Source organism: Doryrhamphus excisus, chromosome 10 (assembly GCF_030265055.1).
Source record: "Doryrhamphus excisus isolate RoL2022-K1 chromosome 10, RoL_Dexc_1.0, whole genome shotgun sequence".
Classification (NCBI taxonomy): domain Eukaryota; kingdom Metazoa; phylum Chordata; class Actinopteri; order Syngnathiformes; family Syngnathidae; genus Doryrhamphus; species Doryrhamphus excisus.
Window position 1 is genome coordinate 13684083 of NC_080475.1, and position 14742 is coordinate 13698824.

The following is a 14742-nucleotide window of genomic DNA, read 5'->3' on the forward strand; positions in this document are numbered from 1 at the left end:
TGGATGGGCGACTAGTCCGGGGTTTACCCTGCCTCTCGCCCAAAGACAGCTGGGATAGGCTCCAGCATACCCGCGACTGTATTCTCCAATGAGTCAACATTAGCATTGCATGGTGTTTTTCATGGTAGATATATGGTGACCGGGGCTGCACGGTGGACGAGTGGTTAGCACGCAAGCCTCACAGCTAGTTCAATTCCACTCTCGTCCATCTCTGTGTGGAGTTTGCATGTTCTCCCCGTGCATGCGTGTGTTTTCTCCGGGTACTTCGGTTTCCTCCCACAAAAACATGCTAGGTTAATTGGCAACTCCAAATTGTCCATAGGTATGAATGTGAGTGTGAATGGTTGTTTGTCTATATGTGCTCTGTGATTGGCTGGCCTGAAGTCAGCTGGGATAGGCTCCAGCATACCCCCACGACTCTAATAAGGATAAGCGTCATAGAAAATTGATGTTTTTAACCACAAAAGTGTGTGAACATGTAGCTAGAGTGACGCTTATCTACGTACATCGGTTTTATGATTTCTAGTTAAGAGTTGTCCTTAAGGCAGGAAAAAAAGGCGTCAGAAGTGTTCTCACATTCCTGCATAATTCTTGGGAAACAACACGGACACTTGAGGCATGCACAGGCGTGAACACACACATACACACACACACACGCACACACACACACACACGCACACACACACACACACACACACACATACGTATCTCCAGTGTGACGTGTTCACGTTTACTGGAATGCTACAGGATGTCGTAACAGATCAGGATGTTAAAAAAAAAAAGATAAAGATGCAATACTGGAAGGTTGGACTTTTGTCAGCTTTCAGCTTCCTGCAACAACGTCTGATTAAAATCTTAAATAATAAATCTTAAATCTGCTTAAAATGCGTTCTATTAATCAGGAAAAAATTTAAATAATTACTGTCAAATTTGAGGTGTTTATTTACCTCAACTAAAAAGAACTGTTCCTCCATTGGAAGCAGCTGATAACTGTACATTAACAGTACAGCAAGTATTGCTGCAACAATTAATCGATTAATCGAAGCTTTGTGTATTAATCATGTAATATAACATATAATATTTTTTTTATATTATATAACATAACATGCAACAATCTGGTATTTGTCCACTGCTTTGTCAGTTCAAATCTTCTATTTCTGAAAAAAAAAAGAGGCGGAAATTAAAAATGTTTTTTTTTTTAATCCTATTAATCGATTAATTTTCAAAAGAATTATTGACTTAATCAGTTATTAAAATAATCGTTAGTCACAGCCCTAACAGCAAGTCTGACTTTCACACCGACACGCAGACATTGATAAAGTTGCCAAATGCTGAACAGATATGAGACTTGTGTATGTAATATATTTTTAAAAATACATCAGGAGGTTGCCTACAGCCACAGCAGTTTTTTGCAGTTTGCACCATTGCAGTTAACTAAATAGCTACTTGGAGCATTTACTGTCATAGTAATAGTTATAAAAGGAGTTATTACTACTACTACTAGTAGTAGTAGTAGTAGTAGTAGGCTTGTATTAGCTTGCTTCTTAGCTTGCTTTTGCCCTATTATATGAAATTTGTCAGAGATTTGTTTTGTAAAAAAAATTTAAAAAATCAATAAAAATTATTAAAATTACAAAAAAATATTTTATGGCTTGCTTCTTAGCTTGCTTTTGCCCTATTATATGAAATTTGTCAGAGATTTGTTTTGTAAATTTTTTTTAAAAAATCAATACAAATTATTAAAATTACAAAAAATAATTTTATGGCTTGCTTATTAGCTTGCTTTTGCCCTATTATATGAAATTTGTCAGAGTTTTGTTTTGTAAACATTTTTTTAAAAATCAATAAAAATTATTAAAATTACAAAAAATAATTTTAGGGGGACTGAACCCCCCCTAAAATCCGCCTAATGACGCCACTGGTATAACTCATGCCATTTCCTGTCATAGTAATACTTATAAAAGGAGGTGATTTCAAGAAGTTAAGTTGCATTATGAAGTGATGGCCCGCAAAACAAAACAAAGGAGTCACACACACATATATTGGAGGGCTTGAGGAGCAGGGGTGGGGTCGTTTTTTTGGGGGGGTTGCTGTAAACAAGGAGGATCATGGGACTGGAGAATGGGGAGTGAGTGAGGGAGGGAGGGAGGGGTGGGACGGGAGTTGCGGTATATCGTTGCTGACGCACAAGCGAAACACGGGACGGGAGGGATGGAAAAGGAATCTCTGGCTGGGATCACCGAAAACCTCGAGACGAGGTCAGAAAGCCACTGGCGACATGACACACATGCATGCATGCACGCATGCACGCAAGCTAGTCAAGTGTTAGAAAAACAATAATGATATAATTGGCATAGCTGATATCAATCAGGAATGAAGAATAAATGCCTTCACTCTGTCATCACTCTTTCAGTGTGAGTGTATGCATGCAAATACGTCCAGGTGACCCCCCCCCCATTCCCCCCCACCCCCAGCCATAAATATCTAACTATCAATGGAACATCCGAGTTCTGCTTTGAAGTTGTAACAACCATTTTCATTGTGTTTTTGTATATACTAACTAAAAACTGGCTGCACGGTGGACGAGTGGTTTGTGTGCAGGTCTCACAGCTAGGATACCCAAGTTCGATTCCACCCTTGGCTATCTCTGTGTGGAATTTGCATGTTCTCCCCGTGCATGCGTGGGTTTTCTCCGGGTACTCCGGTTTCCTCCCACATTCCAAAAACATGCTAGGTTAATTGGCGACTCCAAATACAGTCCTAAATTGCACACAATTTTTTTGGTGAAAATGATCAGGGGTGCCCAAAGGTTTTCTTTTCTCGTCCGGAATCTAATTGAAAGTCTTTGGAAGGAGCTTAAAATTTGGCGTTATAGATTAGAGGAGGGTTATTTGTTGATTTATTTATTTTTGACCAAAAAGTTGCATATACATTCCTAAATTGCACATAAAGTTTTTGGTGAAAATGATCAGGGGTGCCCAAAGGTCTTCTTTTCTGGTCCGGAATCTAATTGAAAGTCTTTGGAAGAAGCTTAAAATTTTGCTTGATAGATTAAAGGAGGGTTATTTATTTATTTTTGACCAAAAAGTTGCATATACTACATTCCTAAATTGCACACAAAGTTTTGGGTGAAAATGATCAAGGGTGCCCAAAAGTTTTCATACCACTGTATATACTGTGTGTGTGTGTGTGTGTTTGTGGACACGGACATTGGGAGCGTGGGAATGCGGTGAAGGATTCTTGTGGTATTCTTAATGTTTGTTATTAAATATTACCACAAGGGAACGCGACCAAACGCCAGACGCTCCTCCCCTCCTTCGCCTCCTCATCCTCCTCCAACAACAATGAAAGCAAAGGTGGTTGATAATAAAAATGACATAATCGAAACAAAAAGCCAAAGTGTGGCGCCTTGAATAACCAAATTTTTTTTTATAAATAAACAAAAAAATCTCCCCCTGATACTACTCTACATTCATTGTGAAAATTAATATTGACATACTGTGAATTAGATGTAGGTTCGGGAATAGTGCATGATGGTAATGGTAATGGTAGCTAGTAGAAGTCATGATTTCGTTCCATTGATCACAGCAAGTCTTCCCGGTCCTGAAGCAGCAAAACCATCACACTACCACCACCATATTTTACCATTGCAATATTACTTTCATACCAGATGTAATGGGACATATACCTTCCAGAAACTTTTGTCTCGTTAGTATTTTCCCAAAATTCTTGGAGATCTTGAGAATGTTTTCTGGCAAAATTGAGATAAGTTCTTGGAAGTGTTTTTTCTTATGGTGGAGTCATGAACGCTAACCTTAAAGTCAAGTGAGAATGTCATTGTGGGATCTTTTGTGACCTCTTGGATGAGTGGTCGCTGTGCTCTTTGGGTTATTTTGGTTTAGGCAACTAATGCTGTGTGTTTTGAAACGTTACGTTTCTGTACGCCGATATCCTAAAAAAACAAAATGTCGAAAAATATGGTCTCAAAAATAGGTAGCGATTCCTCAAACTTCAAAATGTTGTGTATCCAGTCAAAGTTTATGTTGCTGTTGTTTTTAATTCCATGCCAAAGACACATTGGGAGCACATTTAGAGTTAGAAGTTATTTCCTTTAAACTTAAAAAAGCCAAAAACTTACCACTTCCACACGGATAGGGAGGATAACTATTAACAGTTATTTAACCTTTAACATGAACATTAATCAAACGTAATAATTTTTTTCTGGGTGATACCATACAGGTATGATACCATACAGCATCCATATCAAACTTGCGCGGGCCGCACTAACATTAAACTTTCATATCAAGGCGGGGGCCTCAAACTAGTGTCCGTGTGTTTGAGACCCCTGGTTTAGAGTATCTTAGTATCTTTTGTGTGTGTTATGATGAGATGTTCACTTTGATTCCCATTTTAGAGGATCAATTTGCCATGAGTCTTTTCCCCAATTCCATTTGTTCACATGCGTCTAACTTACTTTCATTTGTCATTTTCAGATTTTATTTTTTCTATCGCTCTTCTAGAAGTATGTGAGGCAGCACAATGTTTTTCCGCACAAAGCCGTCGTATTTATCCATGCGGTTTTCCAAATGTTTATTTTAGGTTCTCTTCAGGGACGGTACATTTGCAGGAAAGAAGCGAACAGGGTGCTTTCCCTGCAGAGATCATCATCATCTCCAGGGTAAAAATAGGAAAGTCTTTTTTTTTGGGAGGGGGGGGGGATTGGTGAGCTCCAGAACCGCCGCTCATTTGTTTGTTTTCGCCTTTCCCTTTGAAACATTCCACATGTGGAAACATCATATCAACTACGTGTCAAGTCCAAAACGTACACATTCTTTGTCCTTACGAACTCCATGGCCGTCATTGTAGGATGTGTGTGGGTTGACAGGAATTCTAGGATGGGGAAAAAAAAAAACTACTCCTGCTACTTTCTGACATCTTGGTTTGACCTGTTTTTGACATCTTGCCTGGTTCTGCAATCTACTACTACTGCTGCTACCGTTGTGTACAGTCTAAAGACACATGGTGTTTTTCTGTCTTTTTTTTCCAATGTTGATGTCCTGTGTAAAATGCACTGACAGGAATGCGATTTGCTAATTTTTGGGTTGCTATCAAAGCTGTAATCTGTAGCCTTTTGGTAATGTTAATGGTTTAATTTCATTTGAACATGCATCAGATTACAATTGAATGCATCACATAATCAGTTCACAGTTCCACATGTCCAAAAGGAGTAGGAAGAAGCAAAGCTTATTAAATCCTACCCCTCCATCTGGTACTTTTACAATCAGTAACTGTTACATTTGTTCACTTCCTGCTTTCCTAATATAGTTTAAGGTTTTTTTATTTATTTTTTTTTTTTTTACTTTTTTTTTAATAAAATTGCCGGGTCAACTTTGAACCCACATTCCTTGTCGATGTTGTTTATACAGAACAGAAAACAGCAGGAAAACCCTATTGTGTTGAAAAATAATCTGATAAGAATTTTATATATTCTGTATCATTACACGTATGCGCTGTGTGAAAGTGCACACAGCTTGAGCCAATATTCCTAGTTGAGCGGCGGTCAGTGTCGACATGAGGACATGAACCACTGTTGGCATCCAGATTATCACACTTGACACACACTTGTCCTAAATAACTTACAAGTAGCCAGGCTCAACTGTCTGATGTTTATCTTGTAAAGGCCAAGTACTTCTCCTGTCTTACAGTAAATAACTTTTTTAAACTACAGAAGATACAAGCAAGCATTTGTACTGCATAGTTTATATTAGTACACATAAAGATTTACAACTGCTACAGCCCTGCGGTAATAAATCTTAGTAATATAAGAGACATGATTGGAATTTGATGACTTTCACACAGAAAAAGGTTCACAAATATAAAACTGTCTTCTCAGGGGAGGAAGATGAATAATTTTTTAATATTTTATAGCACAACGACAGATTCGCAGTACAAATCAGCCTCTACAACTAAGTAAGAACAGACTAAAAATAACATCAGATCAGCGTATGTATCGGTGGACCAGCCAGGACACACCTTATCCACTTGTGCATTTTATACAGAACCCTGTATGTGTTTTTACACAGTAAAATAATTAATATACCCATAAATTATACAATTTGTTTTAACACATCACAGCACTGTGGATTACCCTTTCACACAGGTGCCGTCCCACCTCTGATGGTGAAATATTGCCGGTTCAACTGTGTGGATCTCTGTTTTGTGTTTGTGTCGTTTATGCTAGGAGCCGTGCGCCAGTTGGTGCCAAAGATTATGGCTCGCCATAGCGAGCCACTACTTGCCAATCACATAATCATTGGCGCAAACTGGCACTGGCCCAGTTGACTCCCAGCATCATTGGCGCAACTTGGCTCGCGCCATTACATTCCAGTGGATTCCAATAGCTGGATTGTTTGCGACATTTGGTTCCACTTGGTGGACTCTTGCGGTTGATTGCTTGATGCAAGTGGCACAACGAAAATTTTAAACATTTTGAAATTTCTTGGTCTGCACGGCGGTCGAGTGGTTAGCGCGCAGACCTCACAGCTAGGAGACCCGAGTTCAATCCCACCCTCGGCCATCTCTGTGTGGAGTTTGCATGTTCTCCCCGTGCATGTGTGGGTTTTCTCCGGGTACTCCGGTTTCCTCCCACATTCCAAAAACATGCTAGGTTAATTGCCGACTCCAAATTGTCCATAGGTATGAATATGAGTGTGAATGGTTGTTTGTCTATATGTGCTGGGATAGACCCCAGCACCTACCGGCGACCCTCGTGAGGATAAGCGGTAGAAAATGAATTAATGAAACTTTTTTTGCCGCCAAACTCAATTTTTGCCGCCGTTACGGGCCACCACGAGCCAGTTGGGAGGCAGTTTGAGCCACTAGGCACCTTATTGGTGACACTAGGTGCCACAGCAAATTGCATTGGCGTGAACTGGCACCAACTGGCGCCAATTTAATTAATTTTTTTTTGCTAATTTTGTTCACAGGTGAAATATGAAGCATGCTGGACTTTTTCTTCACTTCCAATCCAACAGTTGACAACAGACCCAAGAAGACAACAGACAGTAAGTACGTATAATATTAGTATAATATTGTAGGCTGGGCACCTTTACGATGGTCCAAAAGTGACCACATCCATCTGTAGAAGAGGGTCATTCAATATGTGCAGGTCCCCCTGTCAAAGAGGAAATAACTTCACACGCTCTTAGAGCCTGTATGGTGCCCAGGAGGGCGGCTGGTACCCACAACACCATGAAAACATTCCCAGCAGGCATCCACACACAATGCACAAACACATAAAGTGACACAAGTACATACACTGTGTATGTGTGTGTGTGTTATTTATTTAGCTTGCCTTGCCTGGGTGAGTTAAAAATGGAATGTTTCAGCTACATAAAACACTTCCTGTTTTGACGACTTCCTCGCCGAGCCGTTCCCCCAGCAAAATAGTCCCCAAGCCCCACAGCAGACAGTCTGACACACAGGAGGAAAAAAAAATATCATATGTTTCTGTTCAAATGATTGTGCACACTTAGTGCTGTCACATTCTACTTGTGTTATTTTGGAATTTTATAGTCCCGACAGGTCACTTGTGCAGGGAAAGATTTCCTTATGTGTGATTTTTAATATGTATGACTAGTCCAGGGTGTACACCGCCTCTAGCTTGAAGACTGCTGGGATAGGCTCCAGCATACCCGCAACCCTCAAGAGCGTAAGCGGTATAGAAATTGGATGGGTTATGGATATTTTCTGCCCTGTGATTGGCTGACGACCAGTCCAGGGTTTACCCCGCCTCTCGCCTGAAGACAGCTGGGATAGGCTCCAGCATGCCCTTGACTCTCGTAAAGATAAAGGTATACAAAATGGATGGATATTTTCTGCCCTGTGATTGGCTGGTGACGAGTCCAGAGTTTACCCCGCTTCTTGCCCGAAGACAGCTGGGATAGGCTCCAGCATACCCACGACCCTCTTGAAGATAAGTGGTATAGAAAATGGATGGCTGATGGATATTTTCTGCCCTGTGATTGGCTGGCGACCAGTCTATGGTTTACCCCACCTTTTGCTCAAAGAAAGCTGGGATAGGCTCCGGCATACCCACGACCCTCTTGAGGATGAGTGGTATAGAAAATAGATGGCTGATGGATATTTTCTGCCCTGTGATTGGCTGGTGACGAGTCCAGAGTTTACCCCGCTTCTTGCCCGAAGACAGCTGGGATAGGCTCCAGCATACCCACGACTATCGTGAAGATAAACGGTATAGAAAATGGATAGATGGATATTTTCTGCCCTGTGATTGGCTGGTGACCAGTCTATGGTGTACTTAGCCTCTCGCCCGAAGACAGCTGGGATAGGCTCCAGCATACCCATGAATGAATGGATGAATAGATATCAGATTTGTTTTGTTTATAACCTCACCTGTAGTTTTCTTGCAGAAAAAGCGTATTCAGCAGAGGAAAAATGAATAAAATGGCCCCCTATTTTAATAATAAAGAAATAATATAATAATAAAGCTACGTGACTGAAGGGCACCACGTTCCATACACCTCACCGCTACGCCATCATCCTCTCCCCACAAATCTCTTCCATGTTGTGACATTCATCTGACAAACTAACATGAATGTCAAGTCTGAGCAGATGCAGATGAGATGGTAACATTTCAAAGAAATTACAACCCGCTTAACCACGCTGTCGCCGTCTGAAAGATCTGCATGTATACACACAACAAAAAACAGTTTTAGATTTCAAATTGTTTTTTTGTGCATGTACCCCAACCCACTACCACCACCCCCCGCCTTCATTTTGTAATGTTTGTCAGCCCACACATTCCACTTCTTCTGTCTAATCCCTGCAGCTGTTGCCCTTACTCACACTGCGGCCTCCTTCGGACAAAAACCATCTGTATATATATCTATGGGAGAATGTCACATGAGGAAAAGCTCTATTCTGGGAGGGCTACACAAGAGTGAAAGAAAAGGAGGATGGGAAAATTGGAGTTTGGGGGGTGTGGTTAAGGTGAATTCCTGTTAAGTTATCCCACGAGAAAACAATTTCGGCATGTTCTCCCAGACCCATTGTGTTCGGCATTCATCTCCTTCCTCCGTTCATTCATCCTCACATCCTCACAAAATACGAGCTGGTGATGCGTTTGAGAGATCACAAATCTATCAGCCACATCGTGAATGTCATTTTTGTGGCATTTGTAATAAATACCTCAAAAGAATTTTGCATATGAAGACTGGGTCACTGTTTGCCGCCCTTATGAATCTCCCCCCCCCAAGCTGTCAAAAAAAAGTTGCCTCCCTAAAAGGGCGACCAACTCATGCGGTGGAACCTCAAGAACCTTAAGTGCCTCAATTAAAGGGGGCTTATTATGCTCGTTTTTCAACTCTGTGGTCTCCGATAGAGCAGCTACACACAATAACCGGCACGGAACATTTTTTTTTTTTTTTTTAGATTTTTGCAGACTCTGCACCTAATCCAGCTGTATTTGCTTTGATTTGTGCTTCTTGCCAAAACGGTTTGTTTGCATGCCCACTTCGCTGTGATTGGTCACCAGTGTTGGGCACCGTACTTTAAAAAAAGTAATTAGTTATAGTTAGTAGTTACTTCTCAAAAAAGGTAACTGGGTTACTACCTATTGTAGTAACTAGTAATAATATAAAACAAAAATAAATAAAATAAAACTAGAAATAATAGTAACTATTGCCCCCCCCCAAAAAAAAAGTAATTAGTTAGATACCCGTTAACCCGTTTCTGAAAAAAGTAACGGCATTTTAAACGCCGTTATTCCCATCACTGTTGCTCACACAGCCAAAGTGCTTCCTAACTATAAACCATATAAGGTTTCCCCCTCTGTGACATCACAAAGAGCCAGTTTTACCACGCCTTCTGAAACCGAGCTTTTGAGCCACCCCAAACTTCTTTCAGGGCCTCACTTCCAAAAGTGAAAACATCATTATGGGGAATTTTGGCATCGTTTTAACACAAGAATACAACATTCTAACTACATTTATAGGTCAGGGAAGTGTTTCTGAATCAGCATTAGTCATGTGGAAGGTTTGTTCTGTTCTACAATGTTTAGCACTGTTGGTCTTCTGGTCAATCCTAGACCGTATTTGCTAACCTGGAGACTCCTGTATGACATGTCCTCCCTGTGTCACAGAAGTCCCGTTTACGTGAAGAGTTTTTCTCTTTCCGAATGACTTTTCCGAAAACAATGGTATCCATGGAAAGGAATATTCCAATCTCTTGTCTACATGCGCCGCTATAATCAACCAGAATAGTCAATGGGGCATACGCAGTAAAACGTAAACATCAACATCACGTGATATCGACTTCCCCGAGTTTTTCTTTCACTTGTTGGAATATTACGAGTATTACGAGTTTTTCGCTCGTCCAGTCTTGAAATTTAGTTTGGATAAAAACAAACTTTCCGCAGCAGTCCAGTGACGATTGCTGGCCTCCATTTTTAAAACCGAAGAATGTCTCGAGCTGCGTGTTACGTCATAACTGAGCATTCGCTGAAAGAATGCACCCGGGATAAATTTAAACAGGAAAAGATCAAATTCAATCTTGCTAATATTTTATAATTAAACTCGGAACTTGTTTTATATAGATATATATTTTCATTTTTAATAAAAACTGGACTTGTGAATGGCGTATAGAAGGGTTTAGATTCTGTTCCACAGATGGCGCTAATGCACACGAAAGCTGCTTGCTAACCGCCAATAAACAACAGAAGAAGAAAAACACGACGAAGAAGAACGCACCCTGACAATATTCCGTTTGAGCGGGTACAAGATACCTCAATCGGATTGGGGAAAGGAATATTCCACCCTCTTGAATCCGATTATATATTCATTCGGATTGGCACTTTTCTTTCGGAATGAGGTGTATACAAAGGTTACATTCTTTCCGTTACAAATAAACCGAATCCAATTGGAACATTTGGGTCCATGTATACGTGGCTATTGACCAATCTACCCGGAAGAGAGTACTGCTCTGTTTTGGTATGCACTGGATAAAATTGTCTTCTTTTTTTGTCAATATTGCTAAATTACATCTGAGTCAGCTTGTGTGTGTATTGGTGCACATTTGTATTACAAAGGGGGGGGGGGGGGGGGGGGGGGGGCAGCAGCAGCAGCAGCAAAAAAAATTCCTTAAAGTTGAAACACTATTTTGGTTTTGTGTCCTTCCTTTTTTTACTCATTCTTTCTCTTTTTGACCCAAAACCAGAAACCAAGCCGTTTCATTTAATTGTATGGTCAGTGAATACTTCCATACTTCCAGTCCGACGGGTGCTGTTTGGCAAACATGCTTAGTTTGTGTGTCAGTCGGGATTTTTTTTTTTTTTTTAAGACGATAAGCAGTCTTTCTCTAAATCTTTCACAGGGTGAAATATTGGTCACGGAAGGGCACATTTAATTTTGGGTCAGGCTATGAGAGAATGGTTTTTCGTTGACAGATGTGTGTGGTTTGGATATTATGTGTGGGGGGTTGGGTTTTTGATGTACTTTAAAGCTTCTGACAGAACCATAGCAAAGAAACTAGCTAAGTTAGACGGTCACATAGATGGTCAATTGGACCACTTCCACAGGGATGCTGCGGCATTACTTTATTATGGATGACAATGGAGTAGTGGCAAAAATTTTGGGGGTATAAGACAATCATAATGTAGAAAAAATCTATCAAAGTTACTGCTACAGCTTATGTTTTTACGGTGATGATGGTTCAATTCCGTGATGCATTATTCCGAAGGTAATCGTTCTTCAACAGTGGGCCACCATAAGTGAAGCCCATAATCAGTACTGAGCATTGAGTCTTGGCGCACTTGTCCTCTAAGTCTTTATCGTCTCTTCAAATCTCAGCGATTTGATGGCTAAATAATGACAAAATTGCTAGCAGTTTTCGAGCTTTACATCAGTCTGTTTTACGACTCCCATAGGTGCCGTCGCTGTGGCCACACAGCCACTACTTGATGTCATTTTAATGATCCCCATCAGAAAAGCATGTCTCTTTTCAGATGGTTTTGTACTTTGGAGATGAATAACTATCACGCACTTCTCAGAAATCGACCACTGTCAATTGCTACCAAATTTATGTCTCACCATATGTACCGGATTTATATAGTCTTGCATGAAGGCGATTTCAAACGAAATACTTAACTTTTGCATACACATTTACTGTAATATTGTAATTAGGGGTTAATATATTCCCCAGGGGGCTGCACGGTGGACGAGTGGTTAGCGTGCAGACCTCACAGGATAGGATATGCGTGGGTTTTCTCCGAGTACTCAGGTTTCCTCCCACATTCCAAAAACATGCTAGGTTAATTAGCGACTCCAAATTGTCCATAGGTATGAATGTGAGTGTGAATGGTTGTTTGTCTATATGTGCCCTGTGATTGGCTGGCTGGCGACCAGTCCAGGGTGTACCCCGCCTCTCGCCTGAAGACAGCTGGGATCGGCTCCAGCATCACCCCCCGCAACCCTTGTGAGGATAAGCGGTAGAAAATGAAGGCTGCATGGTGGATGAGTGGTTAGCACACAGGCCTCACAGCTAGGAGACCCCAAGTTCAATTCCACCCTCGACCATCTCTGTGTGGAGTTTGCATGTTCTCCCCGTGCATGTGTGGGTTTTCTCCGGGTACTCCGGTTTCCTCCCACATTCCAAAAACATGCTAGGTTAATTAGCGACTCCAAATTGTCCATAGGTATGAATGTGAGTGTGAATGGGTGTTTGTCTATATGTGCCCTGTGATTGGCTGGCTGGCAACCAGTCCAGGGTGTACCCCGCCTCGTCAGAAGACAGCTGGGATAGGCTCCAGCATCACCCCCCTGCGACCCTTGTGAGGACAAGTGGTAGAAAATGAATGAATTTTCCCTAGGTTCATTTACTATACTGCTTATCCTCACTAGAGTCTCAGGGGTATACTGGAGCCTATCCCAGCTGAAGTAATTAATGTATGACACCAAACACATTTAATACCCAGTGTCTAAGGTCCTGATGGGTTGATGATGTTGTCTTTCAGCAAGTTCCAATGCAGTGAGATGCCAAAACAATGTGTGAATGAGTCCTGAGTATCCAGGGAGGATTGCATGTCATTTCTAACAGTAACATTCCTTAAGTAGGTCAAGTCGAGACGAGGTTGCCAGCCTTTTTTTTTTTTTTTTACAAGCCTGCTGGTGATGTGACCCACAAAGCAGTAGCAGCTGTTGGTATCGAGGGGTCTGGACCCCATCGGGGTTACTGCCCCCCTCCTCCCACCTCTTATTTTTTGTCTCTCCTTTCCCTTGCCGTGTTGTTGCTTATCTTTCATTGTTTTTGTTTGATAGTTCTTGAACGCAGCATCGCTGTTTGCTTGTGCTAATTTTCTCCAACACTGCAGATAAGACTTAAACTGTATTTTTTTAATAGATGTAATTTTTCAGTTGTGGACTCCTATAGAGCAGCTACACACAATAACCAGCATAGAAAGCTTTCCAGTTTTTCCAGAATCTGCACCTATTCATCTGTATTCGAGATAAGATAAGACATAAACTGTATTTTTTTAATAGATGTATTTTTTCAGTTGTGGACTCCTATAGAGCAGCTACACACAATAACCAGCATAGAAAGCTTTCCAGTTTTTCCAGAATCTGCACCTATTCATCTGTACCTATTTGTTGTAGTTCACCTATTTGTGAACATACAAACTCCACACAGAGATGCCCAAATTAAATTTGAACTCAGATCATCAAATCCTACTAAAAGGGATATGTAGGCTAAGTGTAGCAAGAATTGTTACAATAGTTTTTCACTCAGTGATGAGTGAGACCGAACAGACGAAGCTGGTAACCAAAACAAAGGAGGGGACGTGGAAACGTGCAACGAATCATCATGGACGCACACTACTCCTTGTGTACCAGCATGACAGCCACATCTAAAGACATATTTCCATGTGTGAGACAGTAAGAGATGAGACAAGGAGTTCATGGGTTCGAGTCTGTGAGTTTTTGCTACGCTGCCGATCAGATCAGATGTGGAGACTGGAGTATTTTTTTATGAACTGGAAGGTAAATGATGTAAGGACACATCTGGATTGCGTGTGTGTCTTCATTGTTATATTTATCCACAATGAGATTCATATGTGTTGAATGCGTATGATAAACAAACTTTACGACACAGAAAGAAACCAGTGGAAAAAAAAATGTCTGCAGATCTTTGCTACAAATTAAAATAAGAAGAGGGCATCCAAATGAGAATCTAACTCTGCGAGACCCCACCCAAAATGACATATTGCTTTGTGCTGTCTTTTTAATTAGACATGCCAGAAGACAGGTCTGCAAACTATTTTGGGTCGACTATTAGAAACCTCTTATGGCAGGAATTTGATGTTCATCATACAAAACAAATGTGGCTCTCTGCATTCCGCGTCTCCACCCCAAATTTTGGTGACTTTTTGTACTTGTACGTCATTTGTCTATGGATGATTAGGAGCACAGCAAACGGGGAAGAAAAAAGGGGTGGGCATAATAAATTGTAGCATGACTGTCAATCATATGGAATGTGATAGATCAGCTTTTTGGGCCTCCTTATTTTTTAGGCGTGGGCACCCGTTTTTATTACAGTTTATCTTCTCAAAGTATAATCCTATAGAAATATGCACTGGTATTTCTTCCTGGTGCACATTCAGACAAACTAACAAACAGCGACGTTGACATAGAGGCGAGGAAATTGAATTATCAAGGGGTCGTAATGCAG